Raw genomic sequence first — 8,472 nt, 5'->3', positions numbered from 1 at the left:
TAGCTTGAGCTGATCTCCTGGCCAAGCCAGGCCCAGGAGATCAGCCCAGATGCCCCAGCATCTATAGGCCCAGATGCTCCCTCGGTCCTATAGCAAGATCCAGAATCTATCCCTAAACCCACCAGGAAGGGGCTGCCTCTTGCCTGGACGTGGACTTTTAAACCACCTCTTTCTGAGCTGCCTCAAAACAAAGCAAGGCATCTTGGTGGAGGGTAGCATCGTCTGGGTACCCTAGAAGCATCTAGGGTCTTTACATTCTGTAGGATAGGGCTTCGGAGGCTGGGCCTCGGTGTTGAGCCTTCTCTTCCCGCTGCTGCCTGCCATCTGCTCTCAGGCTTCTGAGCTGGAAGGTTGGCCCCTGCTGGGCAAAACACCTTCTTTTCCGAGCCTGGCTCTGTGCAGGAGGTGGGCTATTGTGCTTTAGTGATCTTCCTTAGGGCTTGGGCACCTGCTGCTAGTTCCCCGGACTCTGCTGGGTGCATCTGGGCTCCAGAACTGTGGCAGGGACCCAGGCACGTGGTCAGTGCTGGGGCTGTGGCTGTGGACTCTGGCCTGGATCAGCTGGGTGCCTCAGATGTCATGGCAACCCCTATCCTGAGATGCCCGTGCTGCTGGCGGGCAGAGGAGGTTTGCCAGCTGTAGAATGGCTGTGAAGCCTTGCCTGGGGCATTCGTCCAGCTTGAGCAAAGGATCCAGAGGGCGTGGGAGGTGTGGGATAATTGACCTAAGCTGGGGACCCACCAGGTCAAGGGCTGCTTGGGCTGTGCCAGTGGGGCAGGTGCTCCTAGGGGTCACGGCTACGTCCTCGGGCAGCATCATCCTCCACTTGGCAGAGAGGAACGGCCCTTGCCCTACCCCTGGCTCTGGAGACTCTGCTTTGAGGCTGGGTTCCCCATACAGGTAACACCCCAGTGGGGTCATAGCAGTGTGGGGCAGGCGACACTATTAGCTGTGTGACATTGCGCAAGCTGCCTAGCCTCTCTGTGCCTAATTTCTTTATCTGTATAGTGGAGATAATAATCCTAATTTCAGTTACATAGGGTGTGTGTGGGTCAAGGGAAACGATACATGTGAAGGCAGTTTGTAACAACTTTCAGGAGAACAAGGTCATTGGCAGCACGTTGAAATCATGCTGCCTGAAGCTGCCTTTTGCTGCAGCAACTCGGGCCTGGCAAGATGCAGCCTAAGGGCAGAGAGGAAGCGGGTGGCCAGGAAGTGAATCTCAAGGACCCTCCCCTGAGCTTTGCATGCCTCGTGGCCCCTCCCTCTCCCAAGGTCTGGATGGGGCAGCGAGAGAGGCTGAATGACCGTGTAATGGCCATATCTGTCAGCACTGGCCAAATGGTTTTTCCAGGAGTCAGCGAGCTAATGGCCCCGCAGCCTGGAGAGAGTTTCTCCTAAGTGGATCACTTTATCTACCGGGGAACATAAGAGCAGCATGGCCCCAGGCCGCCGGGATTCGGAGAACAGCTGCTCCTCTGGCAGCCTTGAATTAGCGCCCTGTCCCCACCGGCTTGTCTCGCACCTGCTGCCACATGCCAGCCTGCAGGTGGCAGCTGAGGTGGCCAGTAGGGGGGCATGGGAACCCAACTGGGGGTGTCATCAGACCTGTCCTTGAATCCAAACCACGGACGGCTTTGGGACCTTGGCAAGTCCCTTGCCCCCCCCCCCCCAAGCCTCAGTTTCCTCATCTAAAAAGCAGAGACAGTGAAGATTAGGCGGGATGAGACGATGCTGGGCACTATGTCTGGCACTCGGGGGTTACTGCTGCAAAGGGGGACCATAAGCTCTTCTAGGTGATGACGATGATGAAGAGATTCAGACTGAAGAGGGAGAAGGACCCTGTGGTCTGAGGGAGAAGTCCTGGTAGGTGGAAGGGGATGCAAGAGTGCCGTGAACCTGGGGCGCCAAGAATGCTGTGTAGACAGGCCTTGATTTCTCCCCGAGTGCACCCCAGAGGGCACGAACGTCCTGCAGACAGAGGTCAGTGACAACTTACACCTTATAGAATGGGCTCTGTCTCCAGAGACCTACATGGTATCACAAATTCTTCAAATGTTGGGTGCATATTTTTGAAAAAGTCCTTTTATTGTAAAATAATTTTAGATTTACATGCAAGTTGCAAAAACAATAGAGTTCCCATGTACCTGTCACCCATTTTACCCCAAAGACACAGTTCACATAACCTTAGTGATCAAAACCAGGACATTGACATTGGTGCAATATTATAAACTACAGGTCTGACCTGGATTTCCCCAGGTTTTCCATGTGCTAATTTTTTTTTGGGGGGGGGGGAGGGTGGATATTGAAATCTGATCTATATCTCCCTATAAACATACTACAGTCAGGGTACAGAACTGCTTCACTCCAGAGATTGTCCCCCCACCCCCGACCCCACCCCTAACCCCTGCAACCACGGATGTTTGCTATCGCTATATTTTTCTCATTTCAAAACCGCTACACACATAGAATCACAGAGCGACTGCATGTGTTTCAAAAAGAGAGTGTGAAACATGGTGCGGTATTCATGATGATTTAAAACATTACATAGAGAGTAAACATTAACTATATACAACGTGACTTCTAAGGGGCTCTATCAGATAACATGTGGTGACATTTATGAGACGGAGGAAATTTATTTTTATGAATTTACTTTTCATTGTGGTTAAATACACGTTAGCGTAAAATTTATCGTCTTAACCATTTTTAAGCGCACAGTTCAATCGTCGTAAGCATATTCACATATTCTTAACATATCGTTGTGCGAACCATCACCAGAAGTTTTTCATTTTGCAGAGCTGAAGCTCTATGCCCGTTAAGCAACCACCTCCCATTTCCCCCCTTCCCTCAGCCCCTGGCACCCACCGCTCTATTTTCTGTTTCTGAGTCTGACTACTCCGGGTATTTCGTATAAGTGGAGTCATGTGGTATTTACCCCTTTGTGGCCAGCTTACTTCACTTAATACCCTCAAGGTTCATCCATATTGTAGATGTAGCAGTATATGTCAGAATTTCCTCCCCTTGAAGGCTGAATAATATTCCATGGTAGGCATCCCTCACATTTTACCCATCGATCGATGGACACTTGGGTTGCCTCCACTTTTTGGCAACCATTATGGTGACTAATGCTGCTATGAATATGGCTGTTCAAATATCTTATCAGGACCCTGCTTGCAATTTATTTATTTATTTATTTATTTGGGCTCCACGCCCAGTGCGGGACTTGAACTCACAGCCCCAATTTCAAGAGCTGCATGTTCTACCCAACTAAGCCAGCCAGGCGGCTCTCCATCCTTTTACATATACATCCAGAATGGGATGTTGGATCATAGGGTAGCTCCAGGTTGAGCTTTTTGAGGAGCTTTCGTATCGCTTTCCACAGCGGCTCCTCCATTTTACATTCCCTCCACCGGTGCGCAGGGGTTGCAATTTCTCCAGGGCGTCGCCAACACTTGTTAATTTGTTTAATTGATGGTGGCCATCCTAACAGGTGTGAGCTGGTATCTCACTGTGGTTTGGATTTGCATTTCCCTAATGACCAGTGATCTGGAGCATCTTTTCACGTGCTTGCTGGAGGAAATTATCTTTAATGTGAAAAAGGCTTCCTTGCTGATAGGGATCCTGCAAAGGATTGAGCAGGAGAATGTGAAGTTGACTTTGGTGATGTTTTATTAACTTCTCGGAATAATTGTCCAGAGAAGATGGAATGCCAGCCTGTTTGTCTTGACCGAGGAATCTGTAAGCTATAACGTATGGATGCATGGATCTTTTCTGCATTTGGATCGTTATACTACAACCTACAATCACATGGTAAGAGAAAAAGGAAGTGAGGTAAATTATACTTTCTCCCCAGTGCTGACTTTTCCTCTTCAGTTTGTCTCTCTAGAGATGCCCACTGCTACCTGGCTCTGTGTATCCATCCAGAGATGTGCATGTACTTCTTTTCACATAAATGGTTGTGTGTCACACACACTGTTAATCTGTGCTTTTTTTTCTCTTAAATGCATATTTTGGGGAGGGTGTTATATTAGTGTGTATGGTTCTGCTTGTGGAACGCTCTTCCGAAGCTAACTCTTAACCCGCGTGTCTGCCTTCCCTCCATCTATGTTTCCTTCCCGAGGCTGGCCAGTAATCTTCTACTGGTTTATTCCTGGCACAGATGGACACCCAGGGCCTAGACCTGCTTGATGAACATCGATATGAAAGTAGAGTTTTGTTGGTAGCATCTGATTTGGATCTTATCCTGTTCTGTTTTAATTCCAGTGAGAAACTTGATTTCTCCCCTTTACACCTTGTCTTTTTGAGGCTAAGGGCCAGTATTCCAGGATAATACAAATACTGCTATATTGATAAATATGTTGATACCCAATTATTGGCTATTTAGATTAAAATATCCATTCATCAACTGATGGTCCAAAGCCCTACGTTCGGCAGGAGAAAGTTGATTTGGAGGTTGCAATATAATGTCTGAAAATTCTGCTTATGGGACAGTTGAGGTATTCTTGTCAAGAATCAATGTAGTCCCAAGAGAGAAGAGCAAAGCCAGGAAGAACTGGGGTGTTGGGAGAGGAGCAGAGAACACAGGCTGGGGGCCAACCGGACAGGCCTTGTGAGACAGGGTCAGCTTTACCCTGGCAGGGATGCAGGGAAGTCTTGGCATCTGAATGGTGGTTGGGTTGACTTTGTCTTTTATTTATTTATTTATTTATTTATTTATTTATTTATTTATTTTTAAAGTTTATATGTTTATTTTGGCGGGGGGGGAGAGAGAGAGAGAGAGCGCAAGTGTATGTCAGCAGGAGAGGGACAGAGAGAGAGAGAGAGGAGAGAAAGAGAATCCCAAGCAGGCTCTGCACTGTCAGTGCAGAGCCCGATGCGGGGCTTGAACCCACAAACTGTGAGATCATGACCTGAGCCGAAGGAAGCTTAACCAACTGAGCCACCCAGGCACCGCTGTCTTTTATTTTAAAAATAACGATCGCTGATGGATACCATCTCTGGGCCAGGTGTTCTACCAGATGCTTCTCACATATTATTTCTAATGCTCGCATGAATTCATGAGGTTGGTTTGTTCTTCTCACTTTATATCTGGAAAAAGCAAGGCTGGGAGGGTTCAAGTGACATCTCCAGCGTCAAAGAGCTCGTGATTGGTGGAGTCAGATTTTTCACGTGGGGTCATCGACGCCAAAGCCCTGGCTCTTTGCTTTTCGCCGCACTTCCTTTCCTACTATTGCTGTCTCAAAGTGAAGGCATGTTCCGTGGTGAACACCAAGCTGTTATGAGCCCTCCCGCCAGGTTGGAGGTAGGAGAGTGTCCTGCCGACTGCAGTGCTGGCCAGTGGATTGTATGGTGCACTTTCCCTTGGCTTCCAAATAGAGGCGGGCCCTCAGCCCCTGTCCACTTCGAGGCAGAGAGCTTGATTCCCTGTCTTCGGGCAGAGTAACCAGGCATCCCACTTCCCATCCCTCCAAGGCTGCTGTGGGGATCATGCCCTCCCTGTGAGCAAGCTGCATGTCCCAAGCATGGAGCTGGAGAGAGCTTCCCAGAGTGTGGGCATTGCACACGGACCCCAGCCTGTGAGGCAGCCGGACACCTCTGCACAGCCATCAGATCTGCCTGGCTGGCTCAGCCCCTGGTCACCAGGGCATTCCTCCCCTCTGTCCAGTTATCTCTCCTGCCTTATCTCAACCAGCTCCCAGCTCTTGGAAGATTCTAGCCCATCTCTAGCAGTCAGGGTCCAGCAGGCACCCTCCCATGGGTGATGGAGGAGATCTTAAGAGATGGACTGTTTTCAAGGATGTAGGTGGTGTAAAGGTGGTAAAGCCCCGAAGGATTGGTAATGGTGGGAGCCATTCCCATCCCTGAACCCAATGGGAGGGCACTAGAACCAGTAGGCTCTGTCTCTTGGAGAGGGCTGCTGGACAGGAGCATCAGGGAGAAGAATCTAGACACTTCCAGCCCTCAGCCTTCCACCAAGAGAGTCAGGGGAGTACATATTCCTGACCCACTTTCCTCCTGCCCTAATTCCTGCCAGTTGTCCATTGCTCAAACAGAAGCCAGAGGGCAAGGAAGCTCCTTGATGCAGCTGAGTGGGCAGAGGGGACATGGGGAGGGATTGGAGGCCAGCTACACACCATCGCTCTGGTGCCTTTGGGACATGAGTCCGATTCAGTCTTCCACTGTCCTGGCTGGGCCTCCTGCTGTTCCCCCACCACAGTGAGGAAAACTTGACCCTACTCTGCCCTTCCTGGGCTTCCTGGGAGGTGCGTGAGTAGGTAGCAGAATGAGGACAAGACGTGGAAGAAAATGTGAGAGTCCTTAGGAGGTCCTGGACAGAGTAACAAGGGCCTTTGGGGCCCCTCTGTCCTGTCTCGGGGAGCACACCAAGGCTGTCCACCACCCTGGCTCTGTTGGTTTCCGGAGCTCCAGCTCTGCCCTTCCTGACAGTTTAAGTGGTCATCAATTACTCATGGAAATGGATGGCATGGCTACTCTCTCACTTTCATTAATGTCTATATCTCTTTCTCCAGATGTCTGTTCAGAGCTGACTCCCCACTGGCAGTCCTGGGCCAGACGCCCATGTTCCTTCCGAGCTCCTTCCTCCCAGGAACCAGGCGGAGCCACAGCCCCTCTGGGGTGAGCCAGTGAGCAGGAGCCCTGAGGACGGAGGGGACCCCAGATGCCATATGAGTTGGGCTGGCTCATTCTTGTACCAAAAAGGTGGTCTGTTTCTTGGTTCCTACTTCTCTATGGGCCACCCTCTCTTGTGGGTGCAGGGGGAGTGGGCATGGGTGGAGGGGTCCTGGGAGAGAAGAGGGTGGGTGTGGACCAGCAGGCCTGGGCTGCTGGCCACACCCACTGCCCCATTTTCTCCAAGGATCCCCTTTACTCTCTGTTATTTGGAATCTGCATCAGCATGTTTATGGGGGAATTAAGGAGCAGATGTGGGGTTAGCACAAATCTTAAATTCCTTGTTACTTTCATTACATCTTGTACCGCTGGGGGAAATGTAACACAACTTGGGGAGAAAATATCACATCTTGTATGAACTTCCTCCACCTCCCTCCCTGTCTCCCTCCTTCTTTCCCTGCCTCCCTCCCTCCATTCTTCCTTCTCTCCCTCTCCTTTACCTACTTTGGTTCTCTGGCTTCCTCTCAGCCGGCAGGCTCCTCTGACCATCGGCCCCATCTTTTCACCCCACTCACCCACATGTAGTGAGTGTGGCACACAGCTTCTAAAATGACCCCCAATGATGCCCACCTCCCATTTAATCCCCTTCCCTTGAGCAGGGTCTGGATTTTGTAACTCATTTCTTTTTTTTAAAAGTATTTAAAAAACATATGTATTTATTATTTATTTATTTTTATATAATTTATTATTATGTTTATTTATTTAATATTTATTTATTTTTGAGAGAGAGACAAGAGTGAGAACAGGGAAGGGGCAGAGAGAGAGAGAGAGAGGGAGACACAGCATCTGAAGCAGGCTCCAGGCTCCGAGCTGTCAGCACAGAGCCCGACGTGGGGCTCGAACCCAGGAACTGTGAGATCATGACCCGAGCTAAAGTCGGATGCTCAACCGACTGAGCCAGCCAGGCGCCCCTAACTCATTTCTAATGAATAGAAGTTATGGGATGCGTTTTGGTTTGTGTCTTTTTTCCCACATTGTTCACTTGTTTTGTTTCTCAAATTCCATGTATGAGTGTAATCATGTGGTATTTGTGTTTATCTGACTGACTTATTTCACTTTGCATATACTCTCTATTTCCATCCATGTTGTTGCAAATGGCAAGGCTTCATTCTGTTTTATGACTGAATAATATTCCTGTGTGTGTGTGTGTGTGTGTGTGTATCTCACATCTTCTTTATTCATTCATCTATCGATGGACACTTGGGCTGGGATGTGGCTTCTCAGATTCGGCTATGAAAAGACGGTGGTTTCCATCTTGGGGACCGCTCGCTCAGGGTTTGTGTGTGTGTGTGTGTGTAAGGAAGCCAGATGATGAGTCATGAAACCATCCTGTGGAGGGGCCACATGAAAAGACATTGAGGGAGGCCTCAAGTGAGCACCTTCAAGGATCAGAGGCCCGTCATGTCAGCTTGCAAAAACCCTTCCCCAGAAGTCTTCAGATAAGACCACAGCCTGGCAAACAGCTTGGTGGCAACCTCATGAGACACCCTGAGCCAGATATCAGCCAAGCCATGCCCAATTCCTGACTCACAGAACTGTGAGACAGTAAATGTTTTGAACCGTTGAGTTTTGGAATAATTTTTTGCGCAAGTAGTTGGGAGGCTCATTAAAGCATGGCAAGGAGGGGCTGGACCCAAATGTAAGTTGGCAGTGGGATCGTACGAGTCCTGCCTGGTTTCAGGAGCAGGAGAAAGGGAGCTGGGTGTCTCTCCATGGCTGTGGCATCGTCTGACAGCCTCACCAGTCTTGGAGCTGATATCAGCTAGAGCTCAATGCCAAGGC

This window comes from Panthera pardus, unplaced genomic scaffold (assembly GCF_024362965.1).
Source record: "Panthera pardus isolate Hobbes unplaced genomic scaffold, ASM2436296v1 HiC_scaffold_22, whole genome shotgun sequence".
Lineage (NCBI taxonomy): Eukaryota > Metazoa > Chordata > Mammalia > Carnivora > Felidae > Panthera > Panthera pardus.
This window is presented reverse-complemented; position numbering follows the sequence as displayed.